This window comes from Hemiscyllium ocellatum, chromosome 23, assembly GCF_020745735.1.
Source record: "Hemiscyllium ocellatum isolate sHemOce1 chromosome 23, sHemOce1.pat.X.cur, whole genome shotgun sequence".
Classification (NCBI taxonomy): Eukaryota; Metazoa; Chordata; class Chondrichthyes; order Orectolobiformes; family Hemiscylliidae; genus Hemiscyllium; species Hemiscyllium ocellatum.
In genome coordinates, this window is record NC_083423.1 from 7,038,269 (window position 1) to 7,059,678 (window position 21,410).

The window sequence follows — 21,410 nt, forward strand, 5'->3', positions numbered from 1 at the left end:
AAATGTATATTTTTTCTTTATCACGTTTCCAAAACACAAGGTCCACATCAGCCACCGCCAACTGATTGGTTGAGGTAAGGGAGAAAGAAACAATGGTGTATGTATTTGACAATTCATGTTCCTTTAGACAATTTGCCCAACTTAATGACCACAGCATCATCGAACAAGTAACCATGGCAATACCTCAATCACCATATTAATGCTGCCAACTCCTCTAATCTCCTTCCAAACTGCACAACTGAAAATGGATTGTAGTGAAATTGAGCAGAGAGTTGATTTAGTGACACTGGGCCCTCGGACAGTGTGACAGTAATATTGATAGCAATGACTTGTGCTTGTATGGCACCTAACAAAACACACCGAGGCACAGAGATCTTATGAAACAAAATGTGATGATCAGACATGTAGGGAGGTATTAGGTGATTAGAAACTTGGTCAAAGAGGCAAATTTTAAGGAGTGCCTTAAAGGGAGATAGAGTGGGAGAGATGATTTAAAGAAGAATTTCCAGAGTTTAGGGTGAATATGAAAATACAAGTGTCTTACTTCGATTTTGGATTCACTCAATTGTAAAAATATTGCATTCGGTAGAGGCTGGTGTATTGTGTTGATGTGTGTCTTGATAGAACATGGGAATAAAGCACTCTAGGCCATTTTCTGTGGACGTTATAATTATAAACCTGTACACAGCACAAACAAGCAACTGGCAAAAAGGCCACTCACCCATCCTTTCCTGATGCGAAATGCTTATCTATGGACGTGGGCGGTGATGAGACTGTGGGTGGATGGGTCACAAGAGAAATGTCAAAGAAAGGTCTTTAAATGGGGAAAACAAAATGTTTTTTCCTTATGAAACATCTCTTGGCCGAGTGCACTATTTTCTGGGATATACTGCAAGGACAGCAGCCAAGAAAAATGAAATAACTTTCCTCTATCAGGCAATAACTTGTATTGACATTTACCAATACAACAGTTTTTGTTTGATAAAATACATTTTCAAAAGCATTTTTTTCAGGGTAGATGAGTAACCGTCTGCCACTGAAAAACATAAAAATACTGCAATGCTTCAGCAAGAATTGCATTATCACGATGTATGTAAATGTAGGGAGATTTATTCGACATTATTTAACAAAGATTGTTCTCCAGTAAGGCATTGAGAATAGGAAGTGGCTGTGAAACTAGCAGAGAGAGAGAGAGAGAGAGAGCGAGAGAGCGAGCTCATAAATCCATGTAGATGCTGCAATAATGTTAGTTTAAGCATATTAACAACCAATTTGCAATTGCCATGGTGATGACTTGGATTCGGTTCAAGCTAAATGTCATCAAATTAGCAACAACAGACTTCCACAAACGCATTAATGGAATTCATAAATATCTAATGTAATCAGACACACTTCTACCTGATGTATGGAAAGGGAAGCTTGCAGTCAGTAAGTGCTTGGCACAGGCCATCCTTTATTGTTATAATTTTATTAAACAGGAAATGTTAATGCCAAGCAGTCATCGCTTATTGCTAAGGTGCAGTCAATTACATCTTTGTACTGGAATCTTAAATGAAAAGTCAGGACTTCTCTTGCAGGACTAATTTTGGAAAGGGAGAGAGGATGAGGGTTTGGAAAAGGAGAGAGGATGAGGGTTTGGATAGGGAGAGGATGAGGGTTTGGATAGGGAGAGAGGATGAGGGTTTGGATAGGGAGAGAGGTTGAGGGTTTGGAAAAGGAGAGAGGATGAGGGTTTGGAAAGGGAGAGAATGAGGATTTGGATAGGGAGAGAGGATGAGGGTTTGGAAAGGGAGAGAGGATGAGGGTTTGGAAAGGGAGAGAGGATGAGGGTTTGGATAGGGAGAGGATGAGGGTTTGGAAAGGGAGAGGATGAGGGTTTGGAAAGGGAGAGAGGATGAGGGCTTGGAAAGGGAGAAGATGAGGGTTTGGAAAGGGAGAGAGGATGAGGGTTTGGATAGGGAGAGGATGAGGGTTTGGATAGGGATAGGTTGAGGGTTTGGATAGGGAGAGAGAATGAGGACTTGGATAGGGAGAGGATGAGGGTTGGATAGGGAGAGGATGAGGGTTTGGATAGGGAGAGGATGAGAGTTTGGAAAGGGAGAGGATGAGGGTTTGGATAGGGAGAGGTTGAGGGTTTGGATAGGGAGAGAGGATGAGGGTTTGGAAAGGGAGAGGATGAGGGTTTGGATAGGGATAGGTTGAGGGTTTGGATAGGGAGAGAGAATGAGGACTTGGATAGGGAGAGGATGAGGGTTGGATAGGGAGAGGATGAGGGTTGGATAGGGAGAGGATGAGGGTTTGGATAGGGAGAGGATGAGAGTTTGGAAAGGGAGAGGATGAGGGTTTGGATAGGGAGAGGTTGAGGGTTTGGATAGGGAGAGAGAATGAGGGTTTGGATAGGGAGAGGATGAGGGTTTGGATAGGGAGAGGTTGAGGGTTTGGAAAGGGAGAGAGGATGAGGGTTTGCAAAACCCCACCAGACCTCTCCTGCTGCTTGCCTTTCCTTTTTAACTATGGTTCCTAAAAACCCGCCTCTTGGACTCACATCTCCTTAAGTGTCAATTTCTGTTTGGTAATTGCTCCTTGGGATGTTGTATTGTGGTAAATGTGCTGTCGAAATGTTGTTGTTAATCAGCAGTGATTAGGTGGCAATAGACTCGGGCTTTATAGATAGTGAGAGACCTGAAATTTTGAGAACTTGCCAAAGGCACCATCCTTCAGGTTGGTTGTTAAAGTAAGGCTCTGTCTGCGCACTCACGTGGTTTCACTGCAATATTTGAGCAGCAGATTAACCCTGATACTCTGGCCAATATTTATTCTTCAACTGCCAATGCACACACTAAACAAATATAGCTTTGCTCAGTTGGCTGGATGACTGGTGTGTGATGTCAACAGTGTCGGTTCAATTCCCACACCAGCTGAGGTTACAGTGAAGGACTCTTATTTCATCCTCTACTCTTGCCGGAGGTGTGGTGACCCTTAGCTCCAATAATCACTCTTGAATGAGAAAGCAGCCTGATGGTGACTTTACCGTTTATAAATTATTTTGCCATTATCTCATCACCGGTGAGCAAATTGGCTGGCCTGCTTTCTACAATGCCATAACAGTAACACTTTAAGAGTTTTCCATTGCCTACAAAGTGCTATGAAACATCCTGAGCTCATGAAATACATTTTGGAAATGCAACTACTTTCCGGTTGGCTCTCGGTGAAGTAAAATCAGTACAGATGTAGATCTCACATTTAAAAATAATTTTCTTGGAAAGCCAAGGCAAAGTCTTAAGGTCCATAGAAGATTGAAGACATAAATGAAATCAGCACGCAGTAACATGAAGGCTGGATGTAAAAGATCATAGATTGAAATTGAATACAAATTGCACCATCAATATTAAATTGCTCAGGTTTGTAATTATTTTTACACCATTGTTTGCTGTCTTGCTATTAAAAATTGCTAAATGTTAATACTTTATTCTACAATCTGCTATGTGCCAACTAAGATTCAAATGCTGCAGCAACATTGAAATTCTCTCTGGTTTGTTGATTCCTCAGTGGCTTCGTTGAACAGATACGTTGAGCCAAAGAAGAGGGTTATTAGCTTGATTCCTGGAATGAATGGGCTGGCTTAAGAAGATAGTTTGGATAGGCTAAGTTTATTTCCATTGGAAGATACAAATGTTGATTGACTAACTAGATTGAAATGTATATAATCTCAAGTAATCTTGACCATGTGGAAACAGAAAGCATGTTTCCTATTTTGGTTGAGATCAGGACTACAGCATATTTTAAAATTAGGGGTTGGCCCTAATGGTCAAAGAGTCTTTGTTTCTCTCAAAGAATTTGGTGCGTTTGGAACTTTATGCCTCATGAGGCAACGGAAGCAGGAATATTTTTAAAGTAGAGATAGATAGTTTTTATGAGGCAGAGGAATTGAGGGTTATCGGGGGGTAGATGAGAATGTAAAATTCAGAACTCAAGCAATCAGCCTTGATCTTGTTGAATGGCAGAGCAGACACAAGATGCAATACATATTCCTGCTCCTGAGTGAAAGGCTGGTCTTAAAATTCTGTTAATTTGCTGCCAGAATTCTATCACAATGAAAAAAAAACTCTCTTTATAGTAAGTCTCAATATCAGGCTCAAAGACATTGAGATTTACTGACATCTTATGAATGTGCTTTCTTTAGCAAACCAAATAGACTCAATGTTTTCCTCTGAAGGGACATTTTCATGCCTTTGTTTTTATTAATTCACAGGATGTGAGCACCATTGGCTCAGCCAGCATTTATTACTCATCCCTGACTGTCCAGAAGACAGTTAATAGTCAACCGCATTGCAATCATTGACATCTTCTGTCGGCAAAATTAGGAAAATTAATGAAGCAAATTGGGGTTTCCTGAAAATTGACAGAATTTTCACGGTCATCGTTGATAACCATGATCTGCTATGGTGAGATTTGAACCAGAGTCCCCAGAACATTAACTGGGTTTCTGGATTACAGTCTAACAACAACTCCACTTGGCCATCACCTCCCCATACAGTATTGTGAAATCAAAGAACCAGCTTTGTAAAATGAAAAGCCAGCTTTGTTTTCCTGCTGAAGTTGGGAGAGAGGGCAAGGGGTGGGGGGGTGGGGTGGGGGGGGTGGGGTGGGGGGGAAGGTGCCAGTGATTTGCTGAGGATCTGAAAGAGAGGTTAGATCATCATGGCTGCATTGGATTCTGTTTGCATTCTTGGAATGACAGTTACATACTTTTTATTTACACCACTTTCTATCGTCATATGATTGGAAGGGTAGGGTGCAATCTTGGATTTATATGGCACCTTTCACAACCTCATAACTTCCCAAATTCCTTCCAGCCAGTCAACTGCTTTTTGTAAGTGCTTGGAGCCATTGTTGTAATGTAACTGTCTTTGCAGAAAACCTTAATTTGTGTCTCTTTGAGGCCTCCAGTAAACGATTACCAGAACTTAATCGATGTGAAGCTGGAAAAGCACAGCAGGTCAGGCAGCATCTGACGAGCAGGAAAATCGATGTTTCAGGTTGAAACCCTTCATCAGGACTGGAGAGGGGGAAAGGAACCCAGAGGTATATAGAGGGAGGGGTGCTGGAGTGAGGGATTGGAGGGTGGGATGGTGATGGCAGATGCAGGTGAGGGTTATTGTTATTGGTCAGTGTGTTATGGACCAGGCCAGACCCTTTCAAGACAGTTCAAGAAAGTAGCCCAGATCCTAACTTTGCTAGTTGTTTTAAGCAGTTGTAATGTGGATTTCCCAGGTGAGATGAAGCCGGTTAAACCAAATAGTTTTCAACAAAAACAATTTGTTTACAAGGTTACCAAATGAAATACAAACAAAAGAGAACAGAACACTGAATAACTTAACCTATCCGAAAACCCAACAGATTCATCCCAACTTAATGATACTTTTCCAAATATTTGCAATAATCCCCATACGGTGGATCAGTGGTTTGCACTGCTGCCTCTCAGTGCCAAGGAACTGGGGTCGTTTCCTGCCTCAGGAGACTGTGGCAGTTCCACACAGGCATTTTCCCTGTGTCTGCATGGGTTTCCTCTGGGTGCTCTGGCTTCCAACCACAATCCAAAGATGTGCAGGGTACGTGAACTGGCCATGTTCAATTGCCCGTAGTGTTCAGGGATGTATTAGTTAGGGGGTAAATAAAGAGTAATAGGGTAGAAGAATGGGGTTGGGTGGGATACTCTTTGGGAGGGTTGGTGTGGACTTGTTGGGCCTGTTTCCACACTGTGGGGATTCAATGATCTATAAACACCCCATTGACACAAAAGGTAAATTCAAACACAGGATCTTAGAGGAGAGAGAGGTCAGAGAGAGAGGGTCTGCATAGCTCTGCTTCTCTTGGGTCCAGCAGCTTCACAACACTACTGCTTGCTAACCAACCGAAACCAGAGAGAAGCTGAACTGGGAGAACTGGCCACTCCTCTTTCATTGTACAAGGAATTTTTTTAAAATTTGAAAGCCTTTTGCCTGAGGCAATACCTGTTAGCTATAATAAAACTGGCCCAAAACCCTTCCAAGCCCAGACCTTTTGCAGTCTGTGTTTTTTATGACCTCCAGAAAAAAAAGCCCAAGGACAAGGTAACCTTGTTAAAGGAGCAGTTTCATTACGAGTGGGAAGGGGTGGAGCGGATAGGTGAGCAGGGTGGACAGGTTAGGTCAGGTCAGGGAGGCGAGGGGGTGGGGGTGCACTGGGTGTGGGATAAGACTCGGGTGGAGGGTTTTGAAGCTGGAGAAGCCAATGTTGAGGCCATTACCAGATTACCAGAAATATTTATCTTCATCCTTCTGTGTCGCTAGTTCAAAATCCTGGAACTCCCTCCTGAATGGCACTGTGAGTGTCCCTATACAAAATGGACTGCAGCAGTTCAGTAAGGCACCACCTTCTCAATAGCAACTAGGGATGGGCAATAAATGTCCTCAGAATCAGTGAAGCCCACGTCCATAAATGAATTAAAAACAGCACTAAATAGCCAGAGTTGCACAGAATAAACAAACATGCATAGAGAACATGTATTTCAAAGGGTACAGACAATATAGCACCTAATTGATTTGAAGAAACCCATATAATTCCACAAATGAAAGGTCCTGAAACCTTTTCCCAATAATGAAGACCATTAACACATGATATCATGAGATCCAAACAAATGAATTAATAGTGCTGCTTTATCAAAGTGCACACACACAGCAAAGCAAGCTTCAAATCTCTCTACAAGTTTACTTTTTTTGTTATAATTAGGATAAAGTTTATTGCCACATGTACTCACGTGAATACAATGAAATGTTTAGAAGTTGCCATTTATGGCACTATCTTAGGTACCAAAGTACCTAGGTACAGATTCTTAAGTACAAATTCTTAGGGGAAAAAATTAGAAAGATAAAGAAATAAAAAGTCCAGCAATAAATTAAAAAATAGGCTGTAGCAGCAACTTAGGGTTTCATAAATTTAGCTGAGCAACTGTTTGGATCAAAGGGAAGTCCACACTTGAATGAATGGATGGATATAGGGAACCCATTTGATACTGCACGATAGTGTAAAATCAACTGGTGTCAATGGAAAGAAAACAAAAAAAATGAGCAGTTCACTATCATCCAATCCACTGAACTCAACCAAATCAAACTAAACCCCTACATTTACTGCATGGAATTTGCTCCATGGGGGTGAATGACATTTTTCTTACTCTGGGCTTTGTTGTAGGATTGAAATGATTACCAAAGGGTTAATATACACCACTTTTTACATTCTATGAAAAGGATTGGCCACTTAAGAGAGAAATTGGAGGATTTTCAAAAATAACTAATTTTGGATCACACAATCGTTCAACACTTACTTTTATGGTCTTATAGGAAGGAACCTATTGACAATGCAGGTTGTAAATTGGGGGGAATACACAATGTACCAATGATTTAATTGTTTCACTAATTCCATTTCCTCTTCCAAATGACTCAATCAACACACAGACCAATGGAAAGAGTATTTTGCCTCTCTGATAAGGTTTACAAAGATTGATCATGCAGTCCTCAATCCTGTCTTTGAGATTGTAATCTGAGTTAACAGTCCAATGCAGTACAGAGGGAGTGCTGCATTAAACCAAGTACTGACTTTAACTCACATGAACCCTTAAACAGAGTTTTAAGCTCCCATGACACAATGTAAAATGACCTTTTGAGTTTCCATCAGTATTCCTCACTTGGTCAATAAGTAAAGACAGAATAACTGGCCACGACTTGTTGAATTTTGCTGTGCATGAAACAGTTGCCCACTTGTCAATGTAACAGAAAGCCAATTCCTTCTCCTCTTACAAAGCATTAAAATCAATAGAGGAAACAGCAATTTGTCATTTCACTTCAAAGTAGCAATTCTGGATGAGTGCCAGTGATATGCTTTTGAAAGAAGTGATAAGGTTCTGCAGTCAATTGCTGATAATCCAATTATTCTGCACTAAAACAATTCAAATAAGCCAATAATTCAAATTAAGTAACATGAAACAAAATAAAGGGAAAATTCCACATGAAATGAATTAGAATTTTCAGATAAGCTGAATAAAAAGGATTTGAACAGATGTAAAGACATGTTTCCTCTCCTTGCTGGATTAATTTTGTCAATCTCAGGAGTTGAAAAAGACCTAAAACCACTTTTCTAGAAAGATTGCATTTTTAAATAAGTGAACAACTCAGATACAAAGATTTCAGTGTCCATAACTTAAATATGTAAAGAACTGTCTCGCTTTTGCATCTTTGTCTTTCTATTTGATATAACTAAGCAAAGACGGTCCAGTGAAGTGCAGAAAATTCAGAGCATTGTTTTATGAATTATGCCAACTGAGTTTTAACCACCCCTTGCATTAAGCCCTCAAAACCTCAAAATTGGCATTGATCGCATATTACGTAACAGAAAACTGCATCGTTGGATACAGGTGTAGTCAATGTTACTTCCCGTGGATGTGACTGCTGCAAAATGGACTGAAACCATTAACCATCAAAAGAGAAAAAAAAGAAGAATAGTTGCAACTTATTTTTGAGAGGTTTGCATAATTAAACATTGACGGCAAATTTTAAAATGCTAGAAACCTAGCACAGCCATAATGATGACACAGTTAACAACCTAAAGTGTAATTCTCAAGGCTTCCTGTACTCTAGCTCAAAGTTAGTGGTTAGCATACATCCTGCATTGTCTGTTAAACGGCTGTGTTTACTTTTGAAAAAGATGTGCAGGTGTAATCCTCTGATGGTGTCCCTTTTATTTTTGGTTAGAGCTTTCTGCCTAATTATTCAATTGATGGTGTGTGCTGATAATTGAAGAAGGGACCGCTGTACTCACTGTAAATAGGAAATGCCTTCCCCCTCAGTTTTCACCTCTCCTGCTCTCTAAGCCAAGCCTCCACTCTCTACAATGCCAGACGAATGTAATGCAAGATTGTGAGTGTTAGCTTGCTCCCGGTTGGCAAGGACAGGAAGCCAAGCCGAATCTGAGTTCAACGACACATTTTGGTCATTGTATAGTGATCATGTCTGTGGGCAGAGCAGGTTAGTTGAATGACCACTTACCCCAGTCTGTGGGATCTGCAGATTCAATACAGACAGAATTTAACTTTAGTACCATTCTGCACTGCCCACAGCCAGACTGCATGCTGTAGTTAGTTACATTAGAATGTGAAATAATGATTTGTAACGTTCAATATCCTGTTTGGGTGCTCATACTGAATCCAACTTTTCATTAAACTAAAAATTAACAATTTCTAAGCTTGGAAATGTAGTTAAATTTCTCCTGAAGCCACTGGACGCTGGTGTCCAGTTACTGAATCACCAAAGCTCAGAAAACAGGAGCAAGGGGCAGGTGGTTTTCAACTCATAACCTCGAGGGTAGTATTTGAACGTTGGCACACTCCATAAGCAAAAGATGTGGAGGTGCCGATGTTGGACTGGGGTGGACAATTTAAAAAATCACACAACGCCAGGTTCTAGTCCAGCAGGTTTATTTGGAAGCACTAGCTTTCAGAGCTAGCTACCTGATGAAGGAGCAGCCCTCTGAAAACTGGTATTTCCAAAAATAACCTGTTGGACTGCAACCTGGTGTTGTGTGATTTTTAATTTTCTCCATAAGCAAAAGGAGACAGAAAGTACCAAAATCAAAGGAAAGAGAAAGCGGCTTACCCTGACAGACAAAATGGTCTTGCTACAGTTGTACAGAGCTGAAAATGTGTTGCTGGAAAAGTGCAGCAGGTCAGGCAGCATCCAAGGAACAGGAGATTCGATGTTTCAGGCATAAGCCCTTCTTCAGGAATCAGACTTATGCCCGAAACGTCGAATTTCCTGTTCCTTGGATGCTGCCTGACCTGCTGCGCTTTTCCAGCAACACATTTTCAGCTCTGATCTCCAGCATCTGCAGGCCTCACTTTCTCCTACAGATGTATAGACCTTTGCTGACAGCATGGCTGGAGTATTGTGCGTTGTTTTAATCTCCATCTCCAAGGAGCGAGTACAGGTGTGCAACAAAACTAGGCTAGACTGATTCACAAGAAACTACGAGAAAGGAGGAGTAAACTGTTTGGTTATTTCAAACTACTCTGGAATAAACAGAGGACAACAATCTTGTACCAGGAATCCATCAGGAGAAGAATGGGCCCACACTTTCTGAAGTGTAGAAGACTGAGAGGAACTCTCATTGAAACATAAGAGGTCACTGAGAGGATATGAAAGGCTATGTGTCACAGGACTATTTCACTCAGTTGGAGAAACTTGAATCAGAGAGTGAGCACAGATTCAGCAGAAGATGTTGACTAAGGGGGGCTGTTTTAAAGAAAAATAGCTTCACTCAGTTTATGAATCTTTGTAAATTTTCACTGCTGAGAGCCGTAGATTTTATTTAATATTCTCAGGATGAAATGGATAGATATTTGAGGGAATGGAAGTGATAAGTCAAAACACACTGATAAGTCAAATTGAGGTTGAAGATCAGCAATGATCTTAGATTAGATTACTTACAGTGTGGAAATAGGCCCTTCGGCCCAACAAGTCCACACCGATTTGCTGAAGCGCAACCCACCCATGCCCCTTACCTAACACTACGGGCAATTTAGCAATCTTATTGAGCAATAGAGCAATACAGTTGGCTCAGATCCTGAATGACCTTATCCTGTTTCTATTTCTCATGGTCATATGTTCAAAAGCAAAAGCTGGTAACTCCCTATTGAGGCTGTGAACAGAAACATTTCACATCACTGTTTCTTGCTTATTTAGCACTCTGGTAAAACCATAACATTAATAATGTAAGACATAAGACAGAGCAGCAGGAGAAGGCCATCTGGCCCATCGAGCCTGCTTCCCCCCTTCAATAAGATCATGGCTGACCTTTCAATGGACTCAGCTCCACTTACCCACCCACTCACCGTAACCCTTAATTCCTTCACTGTTCAAAAATCTGTCTTTGCCTTAAAAACATTCAAGTTAGACTCAACTGCTTCATTGAGCAGGGAATTCCACAGATTCACATCCCTTTGGTTGAAGAAGTTTCTCCTCAGCTCTGTCCTGAATCTGCTCCCTTTTATTTTGAGGCTATGTCCCCCAGTTCTTGTTTCAGCCGCCAGTGGAAACCATCTCTCTGCTTCTCTCTTCTCTATTCCGGTTATACTTTCAGCTGTTTCTATAAAGATCCCTCCTCATTCTTCTCAATTCCACTGTCAAAACTGAAACTGGCCTCACAGTCTCATCCAATCCAGGCTTGGAGCAGGACAGGACTTTGGTTGGGTCACAGCTGGCTTCATGTGTGCCGTTCTGATCACCTCACTACAGGAGGAAATGATGGCACTGGAGGGAGATTTGAAAGGTGTTGCTTGAGCTGAAGCTCATTCACTACGAAGAGAGGCTGGATAAGCTCAGGTTGTTTTCTTTGGACCAGAGAGAGTTAACGGGGAGCCTGATTGAGACGGACACAATGAGGAGAGGCAGGGGGAAGGGTGGAGACAAAGTAACTATTCCCCTTCACTAACAAGGGGGTACACTTTTAAGGTGGAAGACAGGAATTTCAGAGTGTAGTTGAGGGAAAGGTTTTTCATCCAGAGGGTGTTGGGGGTTTGGAATGCACTGCTGGGGAGGTGGTTAAAGTAGTTGAAAAGTGTAGTGCTGGAAAAACACAGCAGGTCAGGCAGCATCCAAGGAGCAGGAGAATTCTAAATTTTGGCATAAGCCCTTCATCAGGAATGTGTTGACGGGTTATTGCTCCTCAGATGCTGCCTGACCGGCTGTGCTTTTCCAGTGCCACACTTTTCGAATATGATCTCTAGCATCTGCAGTCCTTACTTTCTCCGGGTGGTTAAGTGGGAAACCTCATAACCTTTAAAAAAATACTTGGATGAGGACTTGAAACCCATAAGCCCAATGCTGGAAAGTTGACAAAGTTTGGGAGAAGATTTGTAGCTCGGGTGCTTGTTGTTGTGGTTTTGTTCGCCGAGCTGGGAATTTGTGTTGCAAAAGTTTCGTCCCCCGTCTAGGTGACATCCTCAGTGTTTGGGAGCCTGGATGTCACCTAGACAGGGGATGAAACGTTTGCAACATAAGTTCCCAGTTCGGCGAACAGAACCACAACAGCTGGAAAGTGGAACTAATGTAGATTTCGAGGAGTTTTGGCAGAACAGACTTAATGGGCCAAACAGCCTCTTCTGTGATGTACAATTCTAAGACCTGTTTTATCTATTGCTCTGATGTTTGGCAAAGCAAGTGTCCTGAGAATGGATGTGAGTCCTCCTGCTGATGTACAACAGCACACCCCTACATCTCCCAACTACAAGATAAGTAACTTGTGGCATAGGTATCCATCTGAACAGGCAATACACTGACCTCCTCCAGTACTCAGAGACCACCTAGAACTGGGGAGCTGGGGATCGCTGACCCACTTAATACAACAAACCTTACAAACGTCCCCCTCAGGGTACTGGAGCTGAACAGAGCACAGGACAAGTGAAAATGACATTTACATTGAGAAATATATATTTCAACACTGTTAACATTACCTGGGAGTGGGAGGAAAGGTTGCAGAAGTGTCAGGGAAATATTACTGAGACTGACAGTGCAATTGTTGAATTAACACACATGGCTGAAACAGCCTGATCCCTGTCAGGTAGCAAGAGGCCTCCTATTTCCAATTCTTCACCGCAACAGACTTCCAAGGCTCAGCTTTTACAAGAAGCATGAATAACAGAACCTGAACATAGAACAGTACAGCACAGTACAGCCCTTCAGCTCATGATGCTGTGCCCAGAATTTATCTTAATCTAAGATCAACCTAATCCATGCATCCCTCAATTTCTTGCCATAAATGTGCTTGTCCAGCAGTTGCTTAAATGTCCCTGATGTCTCTCACTCTACTCCCACCGCTGGCAATTCCACACACTCATCACTCTCTGTGTAAAGAACCTACTTCTGACATTTCCCCTATACATTCCTCCAATCTCCTTAAAATTACACCCCCCATGACAACCATTTCTTCCCTGGGGAAAAGTCTCTGGCTATCTCCTTTATCTATGCCTCTCATTTCCTCATACACTGCTATCAAGTCACCGCTCTTCCTCCTTCTCTCCAGTGTGAAAACCCCCAGCTCCCCCAACCTTTCTTCATAAGACATGCCCTCCATTCCAGGCAGCATGCTGGCAAATCTCCTCTGCACCCTCTCTCAAGCATCTACATTCTTTCAATAATGAGGTGACAAGAACTGGACATAAATTTACAAGTGTGGTCTAATCAGTGTTTTATAGAGCTGCAGCAAAACTCCGTGACATTAATAGTCCCTTTCCCAAACATCTATATTTCTCATTTATACAATAAGGTCATAGAGATGGACAGCACGGAAAAAACCCTTTGCTCCAACTCGACCATGCCAACCAGATAAAATAAATGAGTCTAGTCCCATTTGCCAGCGCCCGGCCCATATCCCTCCAAACCCTTCCTATTCATATATCAATCCAGATGCCTTTTAAATGTTGCAATTGTACCAGCCTCCCCCACTTCCTAGGGCAGCTCATTCCATACACACACCATGAAAACATTACCTCTTAGGTCCCTTTTATATCTTTCCCCTCTCACCCTAAACCTATGCCCTCTAGTTCTGGACTCCCCCACTGCAGGGAAAAGACCTTGTCCATTTACCTTATCCATGCCCCACATGATTTTATAAACCTCTATAAGGCCATCCCTCAGCCTCCCAATGCTCCAGGGAAAACAGCCCCAGCCTGTTCAGTCTCTCCCTAGAACTCAAACCCTCCAACCCTAGCAACATCCTTGTCAATCTTTTCTGCACCTATTCAAGTTTCACTACATCCTTCTTATAGGAGGGAGGAGGTCCTTCTGCCATACTATGATTCTTACCAATTACTGACACATAGAACATTAATTTGTTGGAACACCCAAGGGGTTCAATACATGACGTGATAGAGCGAATAGAATCAGAGAATTGTCCAAGGGCAGAGTGAGGCCATTCAGCTGTTGGAGCTGTGCTGACTCACTGCAACGGCAATTTGGCCAATCTCTTTTTTGGCAGTCTTGCAAATTATTTTCCTTGAAGGGCTTCTCCAATTGCCTCTTGAACACCACCATTGAATTTGCTCCAACACATTCTCATGCAGGAATTGCAGATCACAACAATTCCCTGCTTAGAAAAATTGTTCCTCATGTCAGCCTCTCTCAATGTATTCTGTCTAGAACCCCTCTTAAGGTGCAGTGGGTAACCTCCCTTCCTCAGACATCAAAACTGAATCATTCCAAGTCATTCCTTGATCACTAAGGAACGTGTAGTCAAAGCATGACCACACAGTTTTGATCATCAACTTGTAAACCCTTCCAACACACACCAATGGCAGGCAGTAAGTGTGGGAGAACCATGTCACGGAGAAAGTCACTATGCGTTGCTCCAGACTACGATTTGCAAGTGGAGAATTTGTGTTGCCAGGGCAACCGGAACTCCCTGAGTGAATTGGAACAACAAAACCCCCCATAATTGTGAACACCTCTTCCAAATGCCCATTCAACAGAAAATATTCTCAGCTTCTCCAGCCATATATTTCTCTGGAGATCCTCATAAATCTTTTAGCTTCCTTCCTTTACTTTCATCTGTAAGTGACTATCTTTCAATGCAATACTCCAGATAAGGTTGGATCAGTCTCTTACAAAGTTTCATTATCGACCTTGCTTTTGCAATTTTTACATTTTACTTTAACTATTCGTAATATAAAACTAAAATACTATATTAAAGAAAGAGAAAAATTAAATATTACGACGTGCCATTTAACTGAACTTCATCTGGAGATGACATTTGGAGCTGGATTTTCACACACACAGATGTTAGGAATCTGCTACTGGGACCTTTTCCATAGCCTGAGCCCATTGGATCTGATGTCTGATGCACTTACCCACCCGCTCAGTGCCATCTTACAGAGTGTGTGTTCCAATTCAGGATGGCAGGCAGAGTAACAAGGTGCGAGGGCCCCAGCCGAGATCCTGCAGAACCAGGCAGCGCCACTGTTGGGCGCAACTGAGGCAGAAAGGGCTGTACAGGGGTGCCACAGGTTTTGGCTATGCCAGGGTATTTAAAGATATTTCACAGCTGTTAGGACCATCAGCAATGAGGAAACCTCCCCACAGAATTGTTGTGGTTATGGTCCACAAAACCTTAACACATAGGGGCAGAAATAGGCCATCTGGTCTTTTGAGTCTGCTCTGTCATTTCATGAGAAGATCTGATAATCCTCAAGTCCACCCAGCGGAGTGGCCAGACAAAGGTGGGGAGTTTCCACAGTGCAGCAGGTTCATGATGTGATGGAGGGGGTGTGGTAAGGAAGGGCAGAGGTTGGTTCTGCCTGAATGACAATGGAAGATTGATAATGAGGTGAAGGATGGGAGGATGGTTGGGTTTGGGTGGCACACCATCCCTGCCCCATCAAGTACCCATCCTGCCTCCACACTCACCGTCAGCCAGAACAGAAGATTCCACCTATTTTCTCTCTTTCTCTCTGCACTGTGTATCCTATATCCCTGCTTTCATTTCAGAATCCTCATGTCCTTAGTGTTTCACTTTTGTTTTTTTTCCCCAGAGAAAGGTCAAGCTTCAGGGTGACAGCGTAACCAGAAAGGATATAAACAAGGTTTCTGACCCAGATTCCAAACTACCATTCACATCTACAGGAACAACCTGTAGACATGACGTTGTAACTAAGAATGATTAACCAGAGGGAGAAACAAGGAAATTATTTCAAATGGAAAACGGCAAGGAGAGGGGGTGATTGAAAGCACAGTCTCAGAGGTGGGAAAGACGGATGATCTAACGACACATAAGTATGGTTTTTGAAGGTATAAAAATGTCTCAACTCAGCTTTGAATCAGATTAATTGTTTAATGACGTTTGATCAAGACGTAGAAGCCTAGTCACCTCAATTAAACATTTGTTGGCAGAGTAGTTGTTGCTACAAGTACTGAACCATTAATCAAAACCGTCCTGTACACGGCATCATTCTGCTTAACTTTGAAAATATTCACATTTGTTATGGTTGCAGAAGTACAACATCATGTGGAATGCATAAGGTCCCTGACCAGTTTCAGTGTCTAGTTCCAGCCTGAGGTTTGGTTTACTTACAGAGCTGGAAATTGTAAATTTTCAAATGCAAAACAAGAAGGATTGAAAATTTTCCAATTGTATGAAATATTATCGTGGGAAAACGGTGATGGAAGGGCTGTGTTGTCAAAGGTGGCTTTTCTTAATAAGGGAGCCCTCTTTCCAGTGGCCCTTCTTCACAAATCACAAAGTGATTTATTTTTCTGAAACATTACATTTTATTTAAAAATTCAAGCCTTTGGTGGGCAAAGTGGTGATTGCTCAGGTTGCCTTCTCTATAAACTGCAGCCACTGGAACTTCAGGTGAAGGCAATATCAAGCATTAGTGGCACAACATCTGCGCTTTAGATAAAGAACAAGAGTCAACTAGGACCAAAGAAACCAGCAGGGGCTAATGAGAATAAAACAAAAGGATTGGGAACTGTGTATAGAATTGCATTAAACTACAAAGGGACATGGGCAGATTGGTGGAATCGGTGGACAAGTTTAATGCAGAACAGTGTGAAGTGATTCATCTTGACAGTCAGAGACAATGTAAATTAAAAAGCTACAATTCTGAAGTGAGTGCAGGAGTAGAGAGTCCTGAGTGTGTATGTGTAGAAAGCATTGAAGGAAATAACTGAGAGATGGGTTAATAAATCCCAGGCTTTATAAAAATGGGGGTTTAAGAATACAAAAGCAAGGAAGCTATGGTAAATCGGTATAAATAACTGGGTTGACCTTCTCATATTTTTCTTCATTCTTTCACACACCTTGGGTGTCATTATTAAGACTGGATTGCCCGGCTCTGATTGCTCTTGAATTGAGTAGCTTGCTAGGCCATTTCAAAGGGCATTTAAGAGTCAAACACATTGACGTGGATCAGGAGTGACATGTTGACCAGGTAAGGCTGGCAGATTTCCTTCTCTACAGGGCGTTAGTGAGCCGATAGGGTTTTGACGATAATCGATGTGAGTTGCCATTGCCAGTTCTATGACAGGTTTTATAGTGACATTGTCACCACACCACCACCTGGAGTACTGTGTTACATTCTGGGCACCTATCCTGTGGGAGGGACGTGAAGACAATTGAATGTCCAGGGATGAGAACTTTCAGTTCCATACATACATGGATGAAATTTAGACTGTTCTTCTTGAACAGAAGGTTGACAGGAGATTTACAAAACCATGAGAAGTCAGAACAGATGGGGGGATGGGGGGATAAAGTTCTGATTACTTGAAAAATTGAAAATCAGAGGAACCGAAGCAAAGGCTGAGGCATGCCTTGAAGATAAATAACTTTATGCAGCAGGTTGTTGGGAGCTGGACTGCACAATCAGACCATACAATAGAGACAGAGTCAATCATGATATCTAAAAGTGAATTACATTGTCCTCTGAAGAGAACAAATTTAGATCTTGCAGAGACCCAGAATAGACCGGATGGGTTGAATGGCCTTTTTCTGTTCTGTAACCATTCCAAAGTAAACTTTTAATAATCATTGTAAAGTAATTGGTAAACTGTTTGAATTTGTATCTTTAAACTGATTATTTATTCTCATTATCATTGCTAACATCCACACTTTGGCTGTGTTCATGATGCTGAGTGATGATGTCTCATTTGCAGCTGGCAATGACAGTTTAAGTTGTAATCACAAAGTTTCTAATTTATTTTTAAATTGATCACGGGGCCAGAAACTATTACCCATCTCAAACTGCCCTTAAACTGAGTGGTTTGCTGGGAGAGTTAAGTAAAAAATGAGGTCTGCAGATGCTGGAGATCACAGCTGCAAATGTGTTGCTGGTCAAAGCACAGCAGGTTAGGCAGCATCTCAGGAATAGAGAATTCGACGTTTCGAGCATAAGCCCTTCATCAGGAATAAGAGAGAGAGAGCCAAGCCGGCTGAGATAAAAGGTAGGGAGGAGGTGTAAACCAAAATTGCTGTGGGTTGGAGTCACATGTGTGGGTCACAGCAGCAAAAGACATGAGTGATTCGGATGGATTTTTACAGCAATCATTACATCAGCCTAACTTCAAGATTTATATTCAAAATAAATTGCAGCAGCAGCAGTTGTGGTGGACTTTGAACCAAAGTTTCAAACATTAATTGCAGTCCATTTGATTATTGTCCAGTAACATTGTCACCTGACCTCTTCAGCACAGTTCAATAAGTCACGTTGTCAACAATTTAAGGCAGTCGGGAGTGTGGTGCTGGAAAAGCACAGCAGATCAGGCAGCATCCGAAGAGCAGGAGCATCAACGTTTCGAGCATAAACCCTTCATAAGCATTCCTGATGAAGTACTTATGCCCGAAACCTCGAGTCTCCTGCTCCTCAGATGCTGCCTGATTTGCTGTGCTTTTCCAGCACCACACTCCAGCATCTGCAGTCCTCACTTTCTCCTAACAATTTAAGACTCCCTGCATTTTTGGTGAATGTATTTTATGCCCTTCTATGCATTTTATCCTTGATAAGTTCCTGGGTGAAACAAACAAGGAGAAATGCCTTTGACATTTTACAGTGAACTTCCAACACAAAAATATCGCCAGCTCCTCCGTCTTCAAATGACATTGCCATTCAAAAGACACAGCATTCTTTACTCCTAACCAGCTCAGAAAGTGTAAATGTTTAATTTAGATAAATGCGAGGTGCTACATTTTGGGAAAGCAAATCTTAACAGGACTTATACATTTAATGGTAGGGTCCTAGGGAGTGTTGCTGAACAAAGATACCTGGGGTGCAGGTTCATAGCTCCTTGAAAATGGAGTCACAGGCAGATAGGGTTGTGAAGAAGGCGTTTGGTATGCTTTCCTTTATTGGTCAGAGTATTGAGTACAGGAGTTGGGAGGTCATGTTGTGGCTGTACGGGACATGGGTTAGGCCACTGTTGGAATATTGCGTGCAGTTCTGGTCTCCTTCTATTGGAAAGATGTTGTGAAACTTGAAAGGGTTCAGAAAAGATTGACAAGGATGTTGCCAGGGTTGAAGGATTTGAGCTATACGGAGAGGCTGAACAAGCTGGAGCTGTTTTCCCTGGAGCGTCAGAGGCTGAGGGGTGACCTTATAGAGGTTTATAAAATCATGAGGGGCATAGATAGGATAAATAGACGAAGTCTTTTCCCTGCGGTGGGGGAGTCCAGAACTAGAGGGCATAGGTTTAGGGTGAGAGGGGAAAAATATAAAAGGGACCTAAGGGGCAACTGTTTCACACAGAGGGTGGTATTTGTATGGAATGTGCTGCCAGAGGAAGTGGTGGAGGCTGGTACAAATGCAAGATTTAAAAGGCATCTGGATGGTTATATGAATAGGAAGGGTTTGGAGGGATATGGGCCAAGTGCTGGCAAGTGGGACTAGATTGGGTTGGGATATCTGATCAGCATGGACGGGTTGGACCGAAGGGTCTGTTTCCATGGTGGACATCTCTATGACTATCACTTTATGTGTCACGATGGGAAACCTGGATGAGACTTTATTAAAAGGTCACAGTGTTCAGTTAAAAAGCTTGATTTTTTAAAATACATTAGACAGCAGGAAAAACCATGAGTGACAGTGCTCCCTCCAACTCTGCCAACTCTCGATAATTTCACAAAGATCCTCAGACAGCACCTTCCAAACCAACAACCACTTCCATCTAGAAGGACAAGAGCAGCAGGTACATGGGAACATCACCCCCTGGAAGTCCCTCCCCCAAGCCATCCCATCCATTCCTTCACTGTCACTGGGTCAAAATTCTGGAACTTCCTCCCCAATGATGTTGTGGGTCACCCTAAAGCACATAGACTGAAGTGGTTCAAAAAGGCAGCTCACCACCACCTTCTCAAGAGCAAAATGGGGACGAGCAATAAATACTGACCCAGCCAGTGATGCCCATGTCCCACAAGAGAACAAAAAAAAATTCTAAATACAGTTTCAAGGTAGGAGAGTGTAGTTCACATCATGCACTCCTTACAACATGATATTGTGTCTCTTGGTTCAACACTGCAGGTCAATGTCCCTTTCGAATATTCCAGTCAATGATATCAAACTGCCTGTCACACACATGCACATATATAATCCTGCAGATATTTTAATCAATCTGTTCTGAGATGTTAGGGAGGAGGTGGGAGTTGAACCCGGACCACCTGGCTCAGAGGCAGGGACACTATCACTGTGCTACAAAAGCTGCCCTGTGACCATGCATGAATTAAATGGGGGGTATTTATGGTATGAATGGGGAGTGAACAACAACACTAAGCTTGGGGCGAACACTTTGTCGGCCAGTCCATTGTAAGGAGTAGCAGGACCGGGTTCTCCAAAGGCTATCACTGACGGGTCACAGATGCCATTAAGGTGGTTCCATTGCAACCGCATCAGGAATTTTGCAGAACACAATCCAGACGAAGGGAACCTCTGGCGTCCGGTTGCTTAACAAACATGATTCTGCCGTCAAAGAAATAATGAGCTTGCAGACCCTGAAGGAGACTGCTGTATGTTCCCCCCTGTAACCCTCTTGGCAATAAAAGGGGATGAAGTTCAGAAACACACACAAGTCCATGCTTTGTTACCCGGGACTGGGATATACATCGTCAGCATCTGCTTCACTCTCAGCATCATTCACTGAATACTCGGAATGTTCACAGCGATTACTTCCCAGATTGTAACAGGGTTCTGAATTAGTGCAGAACGGATCCCAATCACACGCACGTCAATGGGAATGGGAAACAATCCAGAGTTTAGCATATCATCTCGGGGGGGGGGGGGGGGAATACATTTTTAAAGTCCATATATGTGCTTCTTTAAGGAAAACAAACACTTCACTCTCGCTCCAGCAGAAATAATCCTTAGTAAATACAAAATACTGCAGATGCTTGAAATAAACACTGACAGCGTCAATGCAGAAAAAAATAATTTGAGTCTGGTGTGCCTGTTCTTCAGAAAGTAATCTTTAAACAACGACAATAAATTATAAGTGGAGAATTTTCAAGAACAAATCTAGTGGCAGCAAAAGCAGTCTTTAAACAACAAATTCTGGTGGGGAGACTCACCAGTGAAACGCGAGAGGCGGTTGAGGTGCCGCTTGTGGAGATCTGCCGAGAATGGACTCAGTTTTGAGTTGTAAACCAGTCAAATGTGACAAAGACATGTGTCTGATCAGGAATGTAGCCAAGAGCAGAAACCCCACCCATAGGCGATACTGATTGGTCTCTCAAACACTATGTGGGCGGAGGAAAAGCAGAGGGCTATGTTTAATTGGACAACAGAATGTCAGTCAAGGGGGAGGTTGTGACTTTCACTTGGCAACTGGTTTGAAATCGACACCGAG

General features: G+C 42.4%; 1 protein-coding gene across 1 annotated transcript in view; it reads right to left on the reverse strand.

Annotated features, from left to right (window-relative positions):
* prkcq (protein kinase C, theta) overlaps positions 1 to 21,192 on the reverse strand; it is a 172,152-nt gene extending 150,960 nt beyond the window's left edge. The window contains exon 1 of the mRNA XM_060843096.1: positions 21,133 to 21,192. The gene's annotated coding sequence lies outside the window, so the exon portion shown is untranslated. The remainder of the gene's footprint in view (positions 1 to 21,132) is intronic.
* Positions 21,193 to 21,410: the final 218 nt, after the last annotated feature.